Genomic DNA, 21,245 nt, shown 5'->3' with positions numbered 1-21,245 from the left:
AACTAGGCGTATGTCGCTGTTTACTACTTCACAGGAGAGCAATTTGAACTTAAATTCCGAAAACAGTGATTTGCAGTGAAGGCAATTAGATGACCTTGGAACATGTTTTAAAACTCACATTTAACACAGATGTGTCACCATCGCTGACGTCGTGGAAAAGACCGGACCAAGGTGCAGCATGTTGAGCGTACATTTCTTTATTTGATAAATGTCGCCAACAAAACAAAGAACAAGGAAAACGACCGTGAAGCTTACTTAGGCTATAATGCCACTAACAAAGACAACTACCCTGTAACGGTCGTTTTCCTCCTCGTCTGAGGAGGAGCAAGGATCGGACCAAAATGCAGCGTGGGTTGAATACATAATCTCGTTTATTTTAAACGAAGACGAAGAACACTTGAACAACTACAAAATAACAAACGACGTAAACAGACCTGAACATGTGAACTTACAGACAACGAAGAACGCAATGAACAGGAACAAACTAACAAAGGAAACAGTCCCGTGCGGCACAAACACTGACACAGGAACAATCACCCACGAACAAACAGTGTGAACAGCCTACCTTAATATGGTTCTCAATCAGAGGAAACGTAAAACACCTGCCCCTGATTGAGAACCATATCAGGCTAATAACAATGAACCCAACATAGAAACACATAACATAGAATGCCCACCCAGCTCACGTCCTGACCAACTAAACAAAGACAAAACAAAGGAAATAAGGTCAGGAACGTGACATACCCACAAATACCAAAAGGAAAAAAGGCTGCCTAAGTATGATTCCCAATCAGAGACAACGATAGACAGCTGTCCCTGATTGAGAACCATACCCGGCCAAAACATAGAAATAAAGAACATAGAGTTTCCCACCCGAGTCACACCCTGACCAACCAAACATAGAGAATAAAAAGATCTCTACGGTCAGGGCGTGACAAGATGTGAATCTTTGCTTCATGAATCAATACAGTTTATTGATGCTTTTCTATCATTACACGGGGGACTTTTATGTTGACAATTTTCGAAATTCTGTGACCCGGAAGTTTTTTTTGGTGTGTGTTGCTGATGAGATGCTGATCATGTGATGAGTTCGCAAATCAAATGACCACTTGTGGTTCCACTGGACAGTGGAAAACAAGTAACTTAATTAACCTTTTATTTTAATTTTAATTAGTTTATAGTAGTTGAGTTGGATTACCTACTTCAGCTACCTCAATCGTTATTTGAAATTATTTCGATGACTTAACAGCAAATGCTAGCTAGCCGGAATTTATCTAGCTAGCAGCCAAGAACACAGTGTCCTCCATCATTCTGAAATGGAAGAAGTTTGAAACCACCAAGACTCTTGCTAGAGCTGGCCACACGGCCAAACTGAGCAATGGGGGGAGAAGTGCCTTGGTCAGGGAGGTGACCAAGAACCCGATGGTGACTCTGACAAAGCTCCAGAGATCCTCTGTGGAGATGGGAGAACCTTCCAGCATTCCACCAATCAGGCCTTATGGTAGAGTGGCCAGACGGAAGCCACTCCTCAGTAAAAAGGCACATGACAGCCCACTTGGAGTTTGCCAAAAGGCACCTAAACAAGATTCTCTGGTCTGATGAAACCAATAATTAACTCTTTGGCCTGAATATCAAGCGTCATGTCTGGAGGAAAGCTGGCACCATCCCTACGGTGAAGCATTATGGTACCATCTATAAACCGTTCTGTAGGAATCCCCTAACTAATCCATCTGTAAACCGTTCTGTAGGAATCCCCTAACTAATCCATCTGTAAACCTTTCTGTAGGAACCCCCCTAACTCTCCATCTGTAAACCTTTCTGTAGGAACCCCCCTAACTCTCCATCTGTAAACCTTTCTGTAGGAACCCCCCTGACTCTCCATCTGTAAACATTTCTGTAGGAATCCCCCTAACTCTCCATCTGTAAACCTTTCTGTAGGAACCCCCCTAACTCTCCATCTGTAAACCTTTCTGTAGGAACCCCCCTAACTCTCCATCTGTAAACCTTTCTGTAGGAACCCCCCTAACTCTCCATCTGTAAACATTTATGTAGGAATCCCCCTAACTCTCCATCTGTAAACCTTTCTGTAGGAACCCCCCTAACTAATCCATCTGTAAACATTTCTGTAGGAATCCCCCTAACTCTCCATCTGTAAACATTTCTGTAGGAATCCCCTAAACTAAACCATCTGTAAACATTTCTGTAGGAATCCCCTAAACTAAACCATCTGTAAACCTTTCTGTAGGAACCCCCCTAACTCTCCATCTGTAAACATTTCTGTAGGAATCCCCCTAACTCTCCATCTGTAAACATTTCTGTAGGAATCCCCCTAACTCTCCATCTGTAAACATTTCTGTAGGAATCCCCCTAACTCTCCATCTGTAAACCTTTCTGTAGGAACCCCCCTAAATCTCCATCTGTAAACCTTTCTGTAGGAACCCCCCTAACTAATCCATCTGTAAACATTTCTGTAGGAATCCCCTAAACTAAACCATCTGTAAACCTTTCTGTTCCAATAACAATGTGTTGTTCAGAACATCACACTCTGAAAGCTACTCTATGTACTTGAAGCATTTGTCTCCGAATTGTATTTGTTATGACTAATTCACTGCCAGAAAAATGAGGATTGCGTCCCGAACCGACACCCTATTCCCTATATAGTGCACTACTTTTGACCAGAGACTAAAAAAAAGTAGTGCAGTATATAGAGAAGAGGGTACCATTTGGTGCACAACCGATAACACATTTCTTCTTGTGACTTTTTGAGTCAGTGACCATGAATATGCAATAGAAATATCAGTGCATATTAAAGTGTTGAGGTGAGAAGCTAGTCCATCTGGTTAGGGTAATACCAGCAGATGTGTTCTCCTTGTTGTTGGACCTCAGCACAAACAACAGGAGAGAAGGTGAATGGTTCACACACACACACACACACACACACACACACACACACACACACACACACACACACACACACACACACCCATCCCCATCCCCATCCCCATCCCCAGTGGCTCTGATCCTCTGCCACCGGATACCCTTTACCTGCAGGACAGACCAGCCTAACAAATCAGTGCTTTATATTACATTTGGGGGATTGGCTGTAAATTACGTGTACTGTATGTAGAATATGGAGAGGAGAGTACTCAGTGCTTCTCGGTAAGGGCTGTTTTCCAATTGACACCCTATTCCCTTCCTAGTGCCCTACTTTATAGTGCACCCCCCCATAGGGCTCTGGTCAAAAGTAGTGCACTATAAAGGGAATAGGGTGCCACTTAGGACACAACCAAAAGGAATCAGTGTATTATCCCACCCGGTCTGGTGCTTTAGCCTGGCTGGCGTCCGCTTAGATCTATCTATGTAATCGTTCAGCTCTGGAGTCTCGTGGCTATGAGCCAACGCAGCAATATCTGCCACACCCCAAGCATAGGCAACACCCTGCAGTGGATCCGTCTCCGCCTGACTGTTCCCTTTGCTTCAGAGACTTAGGGAGAGAGAGAGAGGCTGAGGGATGAGAGAGAGGCTGAGGGATGCTGTGTGTGTGCGTGTGTGTATAGTGTGTATCAGGGTTTCCGTTTGGTACAGGACAAGTGATCAGGAAGATATTTATCGATCTAACATTTGAGACATTTACCGGTCATCCATATGCATTGGGGTGCGTAAACCCATGAGCCAGGTTCCACCGATTTGACCTGAGGAAGCTCCGGTTTCGGTTCAAAACGTTGTCAATAAAGCAGTGGATTGGTCGCTTTAACAGCCGGCCCTTCTTGTTCTATACTAGTATTCTTTATTAGCCCAGCACCTACGTTTAAAAGGATGTGCGTCCACCACACAGCCATCAATAAACATGGGATTTTTATGTCCTTAAAAACAGCCTTCAATTAATGACCAAATCACCGCTCCTTATCTTTTCATCTGTAGCATATGAACAACTGTATTGCCTATTGTTTTATTGGTTTTTAGTTGCCTAAAACAACAATTGTCGTCCTCAAGGTTCCGCTGTCGGAGATTCGAGCATTAAAGCATTACAGCATCGCTATGATAGGCCTTTAGGCTTATGTGTCCAGTGTATGATATTATTATAATATATATATATATGTGTCAAGGAAGAGAAGCTAAGGTTTGTCCCCTGAGAGGGAGGAAGAGAAATATGCTACGACACCGACATCAGATAGACAGAAGGAGGCTAATTCATTAATTTTCAAATAGAATATATTTTGTCAATAAAGATAAGCATTATATTTTTATGTTTATAGGAGTTACTCTGGTAGGACTAAATCTGTAACGGCAGAGTTCCTCCTCTTCCACTGAAGAGGAGGTGTAGCAGGGATCGGACCAAGACACAGCGTAGTAAGTGTCCATGGTTTTAATATAATACACTGAACAAGACAATACAAAATAACAAAAGTAAATCTAACCAAAACAGTCCCGTGTGGCACAAACACTGACACAGGAAACAATCACCCACAAACCAACAGTGAAAAACAGGCTACCTAAATATGGTTCCCAATCAGAGACAACGCAAAACACCTGCCTCTGATTGAGAACCATATCAGGCCAATAAGACAAACCTAAACATAGAAACACAGAACATAGAATATATACCCACCCAGCTCACGTCCTGACCAACTAAATAAAGACTAAACAAAGGAAATAAGGTCAGGAACGTGACAAAATCATTCTTCCATCTCCTCGGAGTCAGTTGGAGCGCCGGTGTGAGCTGCCTTTATACCATAGGCCTGCGGTATAACAGGCTAATAGCCATACCACACCAACACGTCACAAACCTTATTAAGGTAATATCAGAAGTAAGTCAAGCCATTGTTTCTAGGGAAAAAATGAGCAACAGGGTTCGATTGTATCCAGATATTCATATGGTCTACCTTTCCCTTTTTCATCCCAGGATTTACGGTATTACCGGTTTAGTACACAAGGGGGCAACCTCCCCCCTCCATAAAAGCCCTATTACCAAGTAATAGCGAATTTCCATGGAGTTTGCTAGCTAAAATACGCTAACGAGCGCAAACGAAAATAAACTAATTGCAAAGACAATCCAGGTCATAAAGGCATACATATATACGAGGAGCTACCGAATGGCTCCTCTGGGGAGTTTGGACAATTTACAAGCCAAAAAACATTGTAAAAATGAACAAAGTTTTGACACATGCTTGTTTGAAGGAAGAACAATACTGACTCTCTAGCAGCATGTCTTACATGCTGCTTCTGTGTGGAGTCTGAAGTCGCTAGGGCAACGGGCCTGCCTGCTCCGCTCAGAGAAGAGGGGGGAGGGGGGGAGGAGCAGACGGGACCGAGAACAGAGAGAGGGGGGGGGGGGGGAAGAGAAAGAAAATCAAGATAACAGTGGCAGCTGTACAAATAACTAATCTAAAAGGGATTTGACTTCTCAAACACGGCAGAAAAGCGAACACAATATGATCCCCCGTCACCCTATTAATTCAGCCACTTACTTACTGTAGATAGCAAGTTAATCTTAGGAGTCGTTTTAACACAGAATTCAGCGGGGGGGGTTTCACGCAGAAAATAATCATAAAATGCTTAAGAAATATCTTGCTGTGTTTTGTAAACGGAGATCTAGAATGCTTCTTATTGTGATTTCTGCCATTCTAACATTTCTACTGATGTACATTGTATTTAGTTGCTCTGTTTGTACACACCACATACAGTATTTATGTATATATGTATACATGTATATATGTATATATGTATATATGTATATTCTGGATTCTTGACGTGGCTCCCTAATATATCTCCTGCTGTTCTTTTGACGAACATTTCAAGACTGTTTCAAGGACAGCTTTTTATAATATATATTTATATTTTTTAAATGTGTCAAATATTTGGGGAAGCCTGGCTTACCTTGGCATCCATGAATACCTCAGGAGGTTGAAGAAATGTGGCTTGTCATCTAAAACCCTCACAAACTTTTACAGATGCACAATCGAGAACATCCTGTCGGGCTGTATCACCGCCTGGTACGGAAGCTGCACCGCCCTCAACCGCAAAGCTCTCCAGAGGGTGGTGCAGTCTGCAGCCCTACGCATTACTAAGGGCAAACTACATGCCCTCCAGGACACCTACAGCACCCGATGTCACAGGAACGCCAAAAAGATCATCAAGGACAACAACCACCCGAGCCACTGCCTGTTCACCCCGCTATCATCCAGAAGGTGAGGTCAGTACAGGTGCATCATAGCTGGGACAGAGAGACTGAAAAACAGCCATTAGTCTGTTAAACAGCCATCACTAACATTGAGTGGCTGCTGCCAACATACAGACTCAAATCTCTGGCCACTTAAATACACATACTTAATAAAGGTATCAATAATCACTTTAAATAACGCCACTTTAATGATGTTTACATACCCTTCATTACTCATCTCATATGTATATACTGTATTTTATACCATCTATTGCATCTTGCCTATGCCGTTCGGCCATCGCTCATCCATATATGTATATGTACATATTCTTATTCCATGCCTTTACTTAGATTTGTGTGTATTAGGTTGTTGTTGTGAAATTGTGAGATTACTTGTTAGATGTTAATGCATAGTCGGAACTAGAAGCACAAGCATTTCGCTACACTCGCATTAACATCTGCTAACCATGTGTATTTGACCAATAAAATGTAATTTGATTTGATTTGATACACGCCATGTTTTGTACTTTAGTTGCACTTTTAAACTCACAATATTAACTTTAAGCAAAACGTGAATAAATGTAGCCGGCTACATTCTTCCTATGATAAACATTAGAAATATGATTGCCATGTATCGTTTTTGCAAAAAAAAAGACCTTGCTTTTTCATTGTAAGCTCATTTACTTGTGTGGCTGCCAACCAAATAGCATTCCACTTCTGTTAATGAAAATGAAGCTATTTCTTGTTGAATGGGTTGCACTAATGTATTTTCTATGAAGGAAAACTATATTTGCAAGTCCTTGATCACTCTATTGAATAAAAAAAAACACTTGACTTTCAATATGAAACGTGACCCTTGTCAATACACAGCTGTACTCACCTAATCCTGCTTTCTCCCATTGTGCTATTTACAAACACGTGACTGGCTCAACTGTTCTGGGGAACTACGGTAAGCTTCATGATGTAAAACAATGGTGAAATAAATAACGTGATCTGATTTATCTCTTAACGTATTGCACAAGTTGACAGCAGGTATTTACTTAAAAAATAACTACAAATATTAAAATGTTTTGGAAAAACTTCTACAGTATTGACACTATTGAAAAACCATCCTTTGACAAATACCCCAGTATACGGTAAATCGCCCAAGCCTAATGAGCAGGATAATATATTGCTGCAAACACAACATTACAGTTGTAACTTAATTTGGCTGAACAAAATGACACAAAAGCATTAAACAAAACACTTGCGAACTGGTTTAAACCTTCACAAATGTTTTGAACAGCCTGTATTGCAACAATTACCAAGAAAGGTTAGTGCCTATCGTTCTCAAGAAATAACAACAATATGCTAATGATATATATTTTACAACAGACCTACTTATAATCTTAACCCCTCCTGTTGTGTTCGTTTCATGTTAATTCTGTGTTCCCGGTACAAAATGACCGTCCTCATTATAGCTGATTATAAATCCATAATAATACATATATTATTACCTAATGTTGTGTTAGATCTTTTTATCAACTTAAGTTCTTGTGAACATTACACATTTTGAACTTCTATTTGCTATTTATGGCCTGTAGGCCTCATTGACCTGAGCTCATACAACTTGTTTTTGAGTAAAAAAAGCATAATGTATGGATTATTTTGACTATAACAAATACTCAGATGAAACATATTGTGCTCTTTATCACAGACTACTTTGTGTCAAAGTTTAACAAGGACTCTTTCCTCCTCATCAGTGTCATGATCAAAGATATGATCAAGAGCCTCACATACAGTATATCGTTTGGTCATTGTGCCACAGAATGAATTGTGAGCAATGCCTCAAAAAAGCTTTATATACCAGAGTTGTGAGAAAAGTTCTATATATTATTGAAACAATGTTGCGATTGTTTGTGAGAATTCCAACAGGTGTGGTTCCCGTGGGGGTAAGATTCTAATGGGAAAGGTTCCCGTGGGGGTAAGATTCTAATGGGAAAGGTTCCCGTGGGGGTAAGATTCTAATGGGAAAGGTTCCCGTGGGGGTAAGATTCTATTGGGAAAGGTTCCCGTGGGGGTAAGATTCTAATGGGAAAGGTTCCCGTGGGGGTAAGATTCTAATGGGAAAGGTTCCCGTGGGGGTTGCCATGGAAGCCAAGAAGGGGAGTGAGGTGTGTGTGTGTGTGTGTGTGTATGTATGTGTGTGTGTGTGTGTGTGTGTTCAAACACACATGCATGTCTGGGAGAGGAAGTGTGTCCATCTGATGAATGGGCATGTGCCTGAACTCAATTTAATACACTAATTGTAGTCTCACCCATTCATTTCTAATGACCGGTCATTTTTGGCCGGGAACACCACAGGTGTACAAAAGTTAAATAAAGCACTCAAAATGTAATTAAAATCATTGAAATGTATGTTGTGTGACAAAGTCATGGAACCTTATGACAATCAGATTAAATGAACTACATTTTTCAGAGAGAAAACTTGTAAATTGGTCCAATTCGACCGGAACACAGCAAGAGGACTAAACTGAATACGGAGCACACAATTAATAAGAGAGAACAAATGTAATTTAGCCAATGAAAATGTCTCAAAAGAATGAAACAAAACACATTTTGCATATTTAAAGAACTGGTTTGGATTCATAAATAGGCAATAATAACAATGATTTACAATAACAACAATGATAACAATTGTGTGTAGATTGATGAGAGAAATGTTTTATTTAATCCATTTCAGAATAAGGCTGTAACGTAACAAAATGTGGAAAAAGTCAAGGAGTCTCAATACTTTCCGAATACCCTATATTCGGGGCTAATTCACCACCTGAGGAAGTGGAAACTCAAAACCTATTTGCTTGATCACTAACTCTAAAGAAAGTACTCATAGTAGCCATATATTAATCTAAAAGTACATTTAATACTGTAGCCTGTCATCCAATAAGGCCAATGCACTCTCAATGGCCAACGCGCATTTTGCGTGCTCCGTATCTCAATGCCATATCAAATGTCTTTGCTAAATAGTTGCTATTAATTAAGCTCATAATTGATAACATTTGAAATTAAAGTATCCCTACAGAAAACTGAAAACATCCTCTCTCCATCTGCAACGACAGGATTGCTAAGTTTTCCCAGCAATTGGATTTCAAAATGTTATACAATCAGAACACCTTTCTTTCTCCCGAATAATTTTTTCCCCCAGGAAAGGAAAGAGGGAGTGGCTGGACACAGCAGCAGACCCTAGAGAAGCAGGTACAGGAGACAGGCCCCAGCAGCAGACCCTAGAGAAGCAGGTACAGGAGACAGGCCCCAGCAGCAGACCCTAGAGAAGCAGGTACAGGAGACAGGCCCCAGCAGCAGACCCTAGAGAAACAGGTACAGGAGACAGGCCCCAGCAGCAGACCCTAGAGAAACAGGTACAGGGGACAGGCCCCAGCAGCAGACCCTAGAGAAACAGGTACAGGAGCAGAGACAGGCCCCAGCAGCAGACCCTAGAGAAACAGGTACAGGAGACAGGCCCCAGCAGCAGACCCTAGAGAAACAGGTACAGGAGACAGGCCCCAGCAGCAGACCCTAGAGAAACAGGTACAGGAGACAGGCCCCAGCAGCAGACCCTAGAGAAACAGGTACAGGAGCAGAGACAGGCCCCAGCAGCAGACCCTAGAGAAACAGGTACAGGAGACAGGCCCCAGCAGCAGACCCTAGAGAAACAGGAGCAGAGACAGGCCCCAGCAGCAGACCCTAGAGAAACAGGTACAGGAGCAGGGGCAGGCCCCAGCAGCAGACCCTAGAGAAACAGGTACTGGAGCAGAGGCAGGCCCCAGCAGCAGACCCTAGAGAAACAGGTACAGGAGCAGGGGCAGGCCCCAGCAGCAGACCCTAGAGAAACAGGTACAGGAGCAGAGACAGGCCCCAGCAGCAGACCCTAGAGAAACAGGTACAGGGGCAGAGACAGGCCCCAGCAGCATACCCTAGAGAAACAGGTACAGGGGACAGGCCCCAGCAGCAGACCCTAGAGAAACAGGTACAGGAGCAGGGGGCAGGCCCCAGCAGCAGACCCTAGAGAAACAGGTACAGGAGCAGAGACAGGCCCCAGCAGCAGACCCTAGAGAAACAGGTACAGGGGGCAGGCCCCAGCAGCAGACCCTAGAGAAACAGGTACAGGAGCAGGGGCAGGCCCCAGCAGCAGACCCTAGAGAAACAGGTACAGGGGACAGGCCCCAGCAGCAGACCCTAGAGAAACAGGTACAGGAGCAGAGACAGGCCCCAGCAGCAGACCCTAGAGAAACATGGCAGTCAGGCAGACTCTTTAATTACAGGAATCATGAGGATAATGTACTGTTTGACTAATCATGGTTTTAGCCTTCTAAAAAAGTAGGACATTTTGGGTGAGGCGAATGAATATTCAGCGCGCACAATGGCGACCAATTCATATATTTACTCTCACAGCCAAGTCAAAGGGTCTGAAAACGTGACTAAATGGTGGCAGTCTGGAGCCCTGCCTTGTAGGCTTTTCCTTATAGTCTACTCTCTCCTCAGCAGCAGGGTAGCCCCTTGACAATTTGGCAGCCCTACAATTTTGTTAATTGGCTTTTCGTTTATTTTATCGGCATAAAAGCCGGCAAATATTGTAAACCCTGGTGTGTATAGTATGTGTGAGTATGTGTGTAGTATGTGTGTGTGTATGTCAGGAACTCCGCTTGAGAGGCCGGTGACACATCACCATGAACAGTTAGCAGTCATTTACTGTGTGTGTTACTGGTCTTGTCAGATAAATGGTGATGACCTGCCTCACACTCTGCCTGATGTAGCAGTGATGACCTACCTGACACTCTTCCTGATGTAGCAGTGATGACCTGACCTGCCTGACACTCTGCCTGATGTAGCAGTGATGACCTGCCTGACACTCTGCCTGATGTAGCAGTGATGACCTGCCTCACACTCTGCCTGATGTAGCAGTGATGACCTGCCTGACACTCTGCCTGATGTAGCAGTGATGACCTGACCTGCCTGACACTCTTCCTGATGTAGCAGTGATGACCTGCCTGACACTCTGCCTGATGTAGCAGTGATGACCTGCCTCACACTCTGCCTGATGTAGCAGTGATGACCTGCCTGACACTCTGCCTGATGTAGCAGTGATGACCTGCCTCACACTCTGCCTGATGTGGCAGTGATGACCTACCTGACACTCTGCCTGATGTGGCAGTGATGACCTGCCTCACACTCTGCCTGATGTAGCAGTGATGACCTACCTGACACTCTGACTAGAAATAGCTGGGAATGAGAGAGGGTGATATGTCTCTCTCTCTCTCTCTCTCTCTCTCTCTCTCTCTCTCTCTCTCTCGTGTAGGAGGTGTCTACAGTAAGAGGTGTTTACAGTAATATGTGTTTACAGTAAGAGGTGTAAACAGTAAGAGGTGTAAACAGTAAGAGGTGTATACAGTAAGAGGTGTCAACAGTAAGAGGTGTCAACAGTAAGAGGTGTCAACAGTAAGAGGTGTCAACAGTAAGAGGTGTCAACAGTAAGAGGTGTCAACAGTAAGAGGTGTCAACAGTAAGAGGTGTCAACAGTAAGAGGTGTCAACAGTAAGAGGTGTCAACAGTAAGAGGTGTATACAGTAAGAGGTGTTTACAGTAAGAGGTGTTTACAGTAAGAGGTGTAAACAGTAAGACGTGTAAACAGTAAGAGGTGTTTACAGTAAGAGGTGTTTACAGTAAGACGTGTAAACAGTAAGACGTGTAAACAGTAAGAGGTGTTTACAGTAAGAGGTGTTTACAGTAAGAGGTGTAAACAGTAAGAGGTGTTTACAGTAAGAGGTGTTTACAGTAAGAGGTGTTTACAGTAAGAGGTGTTTACAGTAAGAGGTGTAAACAGTAAGAAGTGTAAACAGTAAGAGGTGTAAACAGTAAGACGTGTAAACAGTAAGACGTGTAAACAGTAAGACGTGTAAACAGTAAGAGGTGTATACAGTAAGAGGTGTTTACAGTAAGAGGTGTTTACAGTAAGAGGTGTATACAGTAAGACGTGTAAACAGTAAGACGTGTAAACAGTAAGACGTGTAAACAGTAAGACGTGTAAACAGTAAGCGAAATGCTTGGTAACTTTCGTTAATCGTTTTGACATGGCTTCCTGGTGAAATCCCTGAGTGATTTCCTTCCTCTCCAGCAGCTGTGTTAGGAAGGACACCTGTATCTGTGTAGTGACTGGGTCTATTGATACACCATCCAAAGTGTAATTAATAACTTCACCATTTTCAAAAAGATATTCAATCTATGCTTTGTTTTTTACCCATCTACCACATTAGGATACATAGTACTATAGTATAGTATAGTGTAGCCCAGTATATTATAATACCATAGTATAGTGTATCTTAGTATAGTATAATAATATAGTATGGTGTAGCATAGAATAGTACAATACTATAGCATTGTGTAGCTTAGTATGGTACAATCCTATAGTATAGTGTAGCTTAGTATAGTACAATCCTATAGTATAGTGTAGCTTAGTATAGTACAATCCTATAGTATAGTGTAGCTTAGTATAGTACGATACTATAGTATAGTGTAGCTTAATATAGTACAATCATATAGTATAGTGTGGCATGGTAGTTTGCCACCAGGATAGTAGGCTGACATTAGGATACACAGTGCCATAGTATAGTGTAGTATTGTGTAGTATACTACTACAGTATAGTGTAGGGTAGTAAAGTGTATGTTAGTACAGTAGTATAGTGTATCATATCACTGTATTGTATAGTAGTGTAGCATAGTATTATAGTGTCGTGTATCATAGTGTATCATAGTACTATAGTATAGTTTAGCGTAGTATAGTGTATCATAGTACTACAGTATAGTGTGGTGGAGTATGGTGTATCATAGCATTGTAGTATATAGTAGTGTTGTATAGTGTAGTATAGTGCTATAGTATAGTGTAGCATAGTATAGTGTAGCATAACACTGTAGTATATAGTAGTGTAGTATAGTGCTAAAGTTTAATGTAGCGTAGCATAGTATAGAGCAATCATAGCCCTGTAGTATATGGTGGTGTTGTATAGTATAGTACAATAATATAGTGTAGCATAGTATTGTGTAGTATAGTGTGGAATAGTAATATAGTTCCATATTATTGTGTTTTATAGTATAGTGCAGTATAGTATAGCATAGTACTATAGTATACTGTATCATAGTAATGTATGGTACTACAGTATAGCATATTATAGTATAGGGTGGTATAGTGTAGCATAGTAGGCTGACATTAGGATACATTTACACCAGGACAGTACGCAGTTTGACATCTTAGGAGAAGGCCCGGGGATGTTCCCTGTCCTCTGAATCTCTGTGTGACATTATGTTTTGAAGGGACAGAGAACAGAGAGAGAGAAGAGAGAGAGAGAGAAGAGAGCGAGAGAGACCAGAGAGAGACAACAGAGAGAGACAACAGCGAGAGACAACAGCGAGAGACAACAGCGAGAGACAACAGCGAGAGACAACAGCGAGAGACAACAGCGAGAGACAACAGCGAGAGACAACAGCGAGAGACAACAGCGAGAGACAACAGCGAGAGACAACAGCGAGAGACAACAGCGAGAGACAACAGCGAGAGACAACAGCGAGAGACAACAGCGAGACAACAGAGAGAGAGAACAGAGAAAGAGAACAGAGAGAGACAACAGAGAGAGACAACAGAGAGAGACAACAGAGAGAGACAACAGAGAGAGACAACAGCGAGACAACAGAGAGACAACAGCGAGAGACAACAGCGAGAGACAACATCGAGAGACAACATCAAGAGACTACAGAGACAACAGAGAGAGAGAACCGCGAGAGACAACAGCGAGAGACAACAGCGAGAGACAACAGCGAGAGACAACAGCGAGAGACAACAGCGAGAGACAACAGCGAGAGAGAACAGAGAGAGAGAACAGAGAGAGAGAACAGAGAGAGAGAACAGCGAGAGAGAACATCGAGAGAGAACAGCAGGACAACAGCGAGAGACAACAGAGAGAGACAACAGAGAGAGAGAACAGAGAGAGAGAACAGAGAGAGAGAACATAGAGAGAAAACAGAGAGAAAGAACAGAGAGAGAACAGAGAGAGAGACCAGAGAGAGAAAACAGAGAGAGAGACCAGAGAGAGAGACCAGAGAGAGAGACCAGAGAGAGAGAACAGAGAGAGACAACAGCGAGAGAACAGCAGGACAACAGCGAGAGACAACAGAGAGAGACAACAGAGAGAGACAACAGAGAGAGAGAACAGAGAGAGAGAACAGAGAGAGAGAACATAGAGAGAAAACAGAGAGAGAGACCAGAGAGAGAAAACAGAGAGAGAGACCAGAGAGAGAAAACAGAGAGAGCGAACAGAGAGAGAACAGACAGAGAACAGAGCACCAGTAGGAATCTGTAGTGGTGTGGTAATGGAATGGGTTTGGAATGGACCCCATATGTCTCTCTCTCTGTCTCTCTGATAACTGTGGTGGTGTGGTAATGGAATGGGTTTGAAATGGACTCCATATCTCACTCTCTCTGTCTCTCTGATAACTGTGGTGGTGTGGTAATGGAATGGGTGTTGAATCTTCTTCTCTCTTCTCTAGTCTGTCCTCATCCTACTCTCCAATGTCCTTCAGGACAACTCAGTCAGAATGTTGCAACATTAGTGAGAAGAAGAAAACAAGATTCCCTTTCTCCTCTCCTCCTTTCTCTACTCTCTCTTTTCTACTGCAGTAGGAAATGTAAAACACTGTGTGTCTTCCCCACAATGCAGACCAGAGTCTGAGACAGACAGACAGACAGACAGACAGACAGACAGACAGACAGACAGACAGACAGACAGACAGACAGACAGACAGACAGACAGACAGACAGACAGACACAAACAGACAAACAGACAGACAGACAGACATTCTTTATTATCCAGGGAGGCAATACATTTTACAGCAAGTAGTAAAAACCCATTGAACACATGATCAAAACAATAGATACAGCAACATGTAACTAGCAGTACTAGAAGAACAAAAGTAATATTGAAAAATACTCATCAATATATATAAAAACGCAGATCCCCATTAGCTTTAAACCAAGTGACAAAACAAAACACAAACACTGGACACAGTCACACAAAAACAGCTACAGCTGATAGCGGCTGGTATGAGGTTAGAGTTTAGACCTTTTACTTTGAAACTTGGGGAGCCTGTATTTGCCCTCTGAGGAAAGCAACAGAAAGTCGTCAAACAAAGAATGCTAGCAGTCCCAATCATTCTCTCAGACGGAGAGACGGAGGACTTCAGTCCATTCCCAGCTTTGTCTGAAGTTTAAAGTCATATCAGTTAAAGGACAGCCCAAACTGTTCGTTTTCATTTTATGATGTAAAGTGGGACTAACGTCTGATGTAGGATGAAATAGTAGTGCAATTCTAAACATGTGTTAAAGAGGTCAATCGACCTCGACCAAAACAAGGAAAATGCCATGCAAAAGTGTGGGGGAAAGATCCCGTGGGGGAAAGATCCTGAATTTCCCCATTGCCCCGTAGGCAAAATGTGCCTATATATAGGTTATTGTTTATATGTTTATTTCACACTATGTTGAAAGATCTGAGTGTAATGTTTGTATGGATGTCAACCTCAACACATGTCATCATCACCAATCAAATGCATTACAGTATAAAAAGGACTTTGACTATCACCACAAGCCCCACCAATTATATTTGACCTCTACTTGTAAGCAGGAAGTCCCCACTGAGACCAGGATTCTCTTTTACAAGGGGGAGTCGTTCAGATACAATTCCATGAGACAAAATTAGCGAAGTTGCTAATCAAATACGATATAAAACCAGTAAAATACTAGCACAACACAAATATTAATGAAAAAAACTATTACATTCCTCAATAAAAATGTCCCCAAGTAACATTTTTAATGGAGTAGCACCAGAACATCCAGTTTTAATGTATTGTTGGTCCTTGCAATGAGGATGCCTTAAAGAACTAAAAGAGGATTTACCTAGTTCGGTGGAGACCCAAGGAACCTCAATAGTTAACCAACCGGGGATGTGGAACTGGAGACAAACGGGAGTGGAGTTTCTGGGTGGGGGATAGAATGAAAGTCAAAGGTAAAAGTCAAGTCAAAATAAACCCCCCCCCCCCCCAAAATATGTTTGAATGACACTAAGGGGCAACTCTGTTACATCCAATGTTTATCCTGAGAATGATGTCGCGCACGTGTTTGTACTTATGTATAAACACACAAATCACATTCAAACGCACACGTGCACACACATGGACATTCACATACACACATGTAAATAGTGCCACACGTGCACTGAAAAGTATTGGACCTTGATGTCTTTTTGTTTTTTTGCAGTGTTGTTTTCTGTTGTTTTTTGTTGTTTCTCTTTTGTTCATTTTGTTGGTTGTTGGTGCATTGGGGGATGGGGGGGCGGGGCTCAGGGGGGAATGGACAGAGAGGTTTCGGATGCCTGAGGGGCATCTCTCGGGAACTGTGGGGTGGATTTTGGATGGTTGGTGGTCTAGCGGTTGGAAGCCTGGGCCAGTTGGAGGGAGAGGTTCTTCATAGCTTTGACTCAGTCGGTTTGAGGGAGAGGTTCTTCATAGCTTTGACTCAGTCGGTTTGAGGGAGAGGTTCTTCATAGCTTTGACTCAGTCGGTTTGAGTGAGAGGTTCTTCATAGCTTTGACTCAGTCGGTTTGAGTGAGAGGTTCTTCATAGCTTTGATTCAGTTGGTTTGAAGGGGAGGTTCTTCATAGCTTTGACTCAGTCGGTTTGAGGGAGAGGTTCTTCGTAGCTTTGACTCAGTCGGTTTGAAGGGGAGGTTCTTCATAGCTTTGACTCAGTCGGTTTGAGGGAGAGGTTCTTCATAGCTTTGACTCAGTCGGTTTGAGGGAGAGGTTCTTCGTAGCTTTGACTCAGTCGGTTTGAGAGGTTCTTCATAGCTTTGACTCAGTCGGTTTGAGAGGTTCTTCATAGCTTTGACTCAGTCGGTTTGAGGGAGAGGTTCTTCATAGCTTTGACTCAGTCGGTTTGAGAGGTTCTTCATAGCTTTGACTCAGTCGGTTTGAGGGAGAGGTTCTTCATAGCTTTGACTCAGTCGGTTTGAGGGAGAGGTTCTTCATAGCTTTGACTCAGTCGGTTGGAGGGAGAGGTTCTTCATAGCTTTGACTCGGGCGGTTTGAGAGAGAGGTTCTTCATAGCTTTGACTCAGTCGGTTTGAGGGAGAGGTTCTTCATAGTTTTGACTCAGTCGGTTTAAAGGAAGAGGTTCTTCGTAGCTTTGACTCAGTCGGTTTGAGGGAGAGGTTCTCCGTAGCTTTGACTCAGTCGGTTTAAAGGAAGAGGTTCTTCGTAGCTTTGACTCGGGCGGTTTGAGGGAGAGGTTCTTCGTAGCTTTGACTCAGTCGGTTTGAGGGAGAGGTTCTTCATAGCTTTGACTCAGTCGGTTTGAGGGAGAGGTTCTTCGTAGCTTTGACTCAGTCGGTTTGAGGGAGAGGTTCTCCGTAGCTTTGACTCAGTCGGTTTAAAGGAAGAGGTTCTTCGTAGCTTTGACTCAGTCGGTTTAAAGGAAGAGGTTCTTCGTAGCTTTGACTCAGTCGGTTTGAGGGAGAGGTTCTCCGTAGCTTTGACTCAGTCGGTTTAAAGGACGAGGTTCTTCGTAGCTTTGACTCAGTCGGTTTGAGAGAGAGGTTCTTCATAGCTTAGTTTCAAGTCCAAAGTCATATTCACAGATATTCATACGATTTATTCTCCTTTATCATGTAAAGTGGCACTGATGTAGGACACTATAGAAGTGCAGTTCTCATGATTTTTGGTTGAAAGGAATGAATTCTCTAACCTCTCTTTCTCTTTCTGAAATCAAATGTATGCTGTCAGTCCCACTTTACTCCTGATTAGGAGAGGAATTGAAACTGTGATTAGCTTTTGTGTTGTCGCATCACATTTGACACAGCCAATTAAGATAAAGTGATGATTTAATTGGAGTAAATGCATCGTAGCATTTAAACTGTGATTAGTTTAGTGTTTTTGACATTTGACTCGAATCGAATCGAACTCAAGTGATCAATTCATTTGAGTTGATAAATCGTAGAACTGTTTGACAGTTGAACTCGCTGTGAGCCAATCACACAACACAATTAAACATGTGGTTAGATCACAGCCTGAGTAATCTCGGGACTCAGATCTCTGCGTTAACACTCTGTCACAAGAGACTATAGCCTTAAGCGATGCAATCTTACTTTAAATAATGTGTGATTATATATCTTGTAAGGTTAAATCTCAGCCTTGTAATGTCTCTGAAGGAAGCTGCTAATTCTTTAATTGGAATCAGTTGTAGATATTTCCTGGCTCAGGGTTCTTGCTGGTAAAGTCTGATGATCTGTTTAGAGATTAAACTACAGACTGGCCTACATTTACATAGTGTATATAGAGCGTTAGATGAATAGGATCAATTTTTGACCAGAAAACAGTATATAGATATGAAATGGGTAAAACAGTATGTGAACATTTTATTAAAGTGACCAGTGTTCCATTATTAAAGTGACCAGTGTTCCATTATTAAAGTGACCAGTGTTCCATTATTAAAGTGACCAGTGTTCCATTATTAAAGTGACCGGTGTTCCATTATTAAAGTGACCGGTGTTCCATTATTAAAGTGACCGGTGTTCCATTATTAAAGTGACCAGTGTTCCATTATTAAAGTGACCAGTGTTCCATTATTAAAGTGACCAGTGTTCCATTATTAAAGTGACCGGTGTTCCATTATTAAAGTGACCGGTGTTCCATTATTAAAGTGACCAGTGTTCCATTATTAAAGTGACCAGTGTTCCATTATTAAAGTGACCAGTGTTCCATTATTATAGTAACTAGTGATTCCAGGTCTATGTACAGTACCAGTCAAAAGTTTGGACACACCGACTCATTCCAGGGTTATTCTTTATTTGTATTATTTTCTACATTGTAGAATACTAGTGAAGACATCAAAACTATGAAATAACACATGGAATCATTTAGTAACCAAAAAAGTCAAATCAAAATATATTTTATATTTGATATTCTTCAAAGTAGCCACCCTTTTGCCTTGATGGCACCGTGTGATAGCCGGCTAGAGACAGTTACTAAGTTCAGGGAAAGGTACTGGGTGGAGGCTGGCAAGTGATGGCTATTTAACAGTCTGATGGCCTTGAGATAGAAGCTGTGATGCACCTTTACTGACCTCGCCCTTCTGGTTGATAGCGGGTGAACAGGCTGTGGCTCGGGTGGTTCTGTTTGGCCTTCCTGTGACATCGGGTGCTGTAGGTGTCCTGCAGGGCAGGTAGTGTCCCCACGGTGATGCGTTGGGCAGACCGCACCACCCTCTGGAGAGCCCTGTTGTAGCGAGCGGTGCTGTTGCCATACAAGGCAGTGATACAGCCCGACAGGATGCTCTCAATGGTGAAGGTCTTAGGAGCCAAGACACATTTCTTCAGCATCCTGAGATTGAAGAGTCGCTGTTGAGCTTTTTCACTGTCTGTGTGGGTGGACCATTTCAGATGGTCAGTAATGTGTACGCCGAGGAACTTTAAACTTTTCACCTTCTCCACTGTGGCCCCGTCGATGTGAATGGGGGAGTGCTGTCTCCTAAAGTCCTCGATCAATTCCTTAATTTTGTTGACATTGAGGGAGAGGTTATTTTCCTGGTAGCAATCCGCCAGGGCCCTCACTTCCTCCCTGTAGGCTGACACGAACCGAATACGCAGGACCTCCCTCGATGGTCCAATGTCCCCGTCTACGTAGGACCTCCCTCGATGGTCCAATGTCCCCGTCTACGCAGGACCTCGCTCGATGGTCCAATGTCCCCGTCTTTTGTTTGTGGCTTTCCCGGGTAAGGGGGCAGTAGCTCTTCGGCTGCATCAGATTCACAACTGTCAGTGACCATGCTAGCTGGACTAACAGCAAATGTAGAATTACTGACGCTATCTTTGTATATGTATTTATTATGGATCCCCATTAGCTACTGCCAAGGCAGCAGCTACTCTTCCTGGTGTCCAACCCAAAATTAAGGTAGTTTATACAATTGTATTTATTTATTTGTATTTGTATTTGTATTTATTATGGATCCCCATTAGCTGCTGCTAAGGCAGGTGTAGTACTGCTGGTAGTAGCAGTACTACCAGTAGAGCTGGTATGTGTCTCTATGGGGCCTTACTTTTTTTTTAACCATTTATACATTTGAGCTAACAGAATGAGCAGCAGCTATGTTTGGCTACATACGGACCGTTAGTGGAATTCCCGCGAGAGAGAAACGGTTAATGTGATTGGATGTTCATTATTTGTCTAGGCTACCTGTATTTGACATTGTGTTGTTATTTCGCTGAACACTAAATGGTTTAATTGTATTTTTTGGCAGTGAAACTCAGGCGAGAAAAAAAAGCTCACCCAAATGTATAGCCCTGTTGGAAAATATAAATGGACTGTTTGAAAATGTGAAAAAAATATATAATAATAATTTAAATGTGAATCACATTTTTATTTGGCTTACCCCCCGACGGCAGGGGTACGCAAACCCCAGTTTGGGAATACCTGCTCTACAGTATAGAATTATTTTAGCTATAGCTATAATGTTTAGCTATATAATTGTTTTATCTATATAGCAGAAAGTGTCCCTTTTGTGATTATTGTTCTGATAGATGAATAGCAGATAAAATACTTACCCTAACTCTGAGACACAGTCCTCTTTGAGCCTGTCAGACCAGAGCAGACCGGACGTTTCTGTATGGTGCTTATTCAAATGAGGTAGCTACATCAAATATCAGTCACAACTGTTCAAACTTCTCAGATAAGACTAGACCTTACATCATCTCTCTCTCTCTGTCTCTCTCTCTGTCTCTCTCTGTCTCTCTGTATGTCTCTCTCTCTCTCTGTCTGTCTCTCTCTCTTTGTCTCTGTCTCTCTCTCTCTCTGTCTCTGTCTGTCTCTCTGTCTGTCTCTCTCTGTCTGTCTCTGTCTGTCTGTCTATCTCTCTCTGTCTCTGTCTGTCTCTCTCTCTCTGTCTCTGTCTGTCTCTCTCTCCATCCACTTTTCTCTCTATCTCTCCTCAGTCCCTCCTCCCCTCTCTCGTATGC

At 42.5% G+C, this 21,245-nt stretch overlaps 1 long non-coding RNA gene across 1 annotated transcript in view; it reads right to left on the bottom strand.

The window, feature by feature from the left end:
• The window catches only part of LOC120024001, a 29,257-nt gene extending 8,264 nt beyond the window's left edge, over nucleotides 1-20,993 (bottom strand). The window contains exons 1-2 of the long non-coding RNA XR_005472797.1: nucleotides 20,835-20,993; nucleotides 16,137-16,216 (exon numbers count right to left, since the gene is read on the bottom strand). This is a non-coding gene — a long non-coding RNA (uncharacterized LOC120024001). The remainder of the gene's footprint in view (nucleotides 1-16,136; nucleotides 16,217-20,834) is intronic.
• Between the last annotated feature and the right edge of the window lie 252 nt (nucleotides 20,994-21,245).

Source organism: Salvelinus namaycush, chromosome 2 (assembly GCF_016432855.1).
Source record: "Salvelinus namaycush isolate Seneca chromosome 2, SaNama_1.0, whole genome shotgun sequence".
Lineage (NCBI taxonomy): Eukaryota > Metazoa > Chordata > Actinopteri > Salmoniformes > Salmonidae > Salvelinus > Salvelinus namaycush.
Note: the sequence above shows the minus strand (reverse complement) of the source record. Positions and strands in the feature narration are given on the sequence as shown.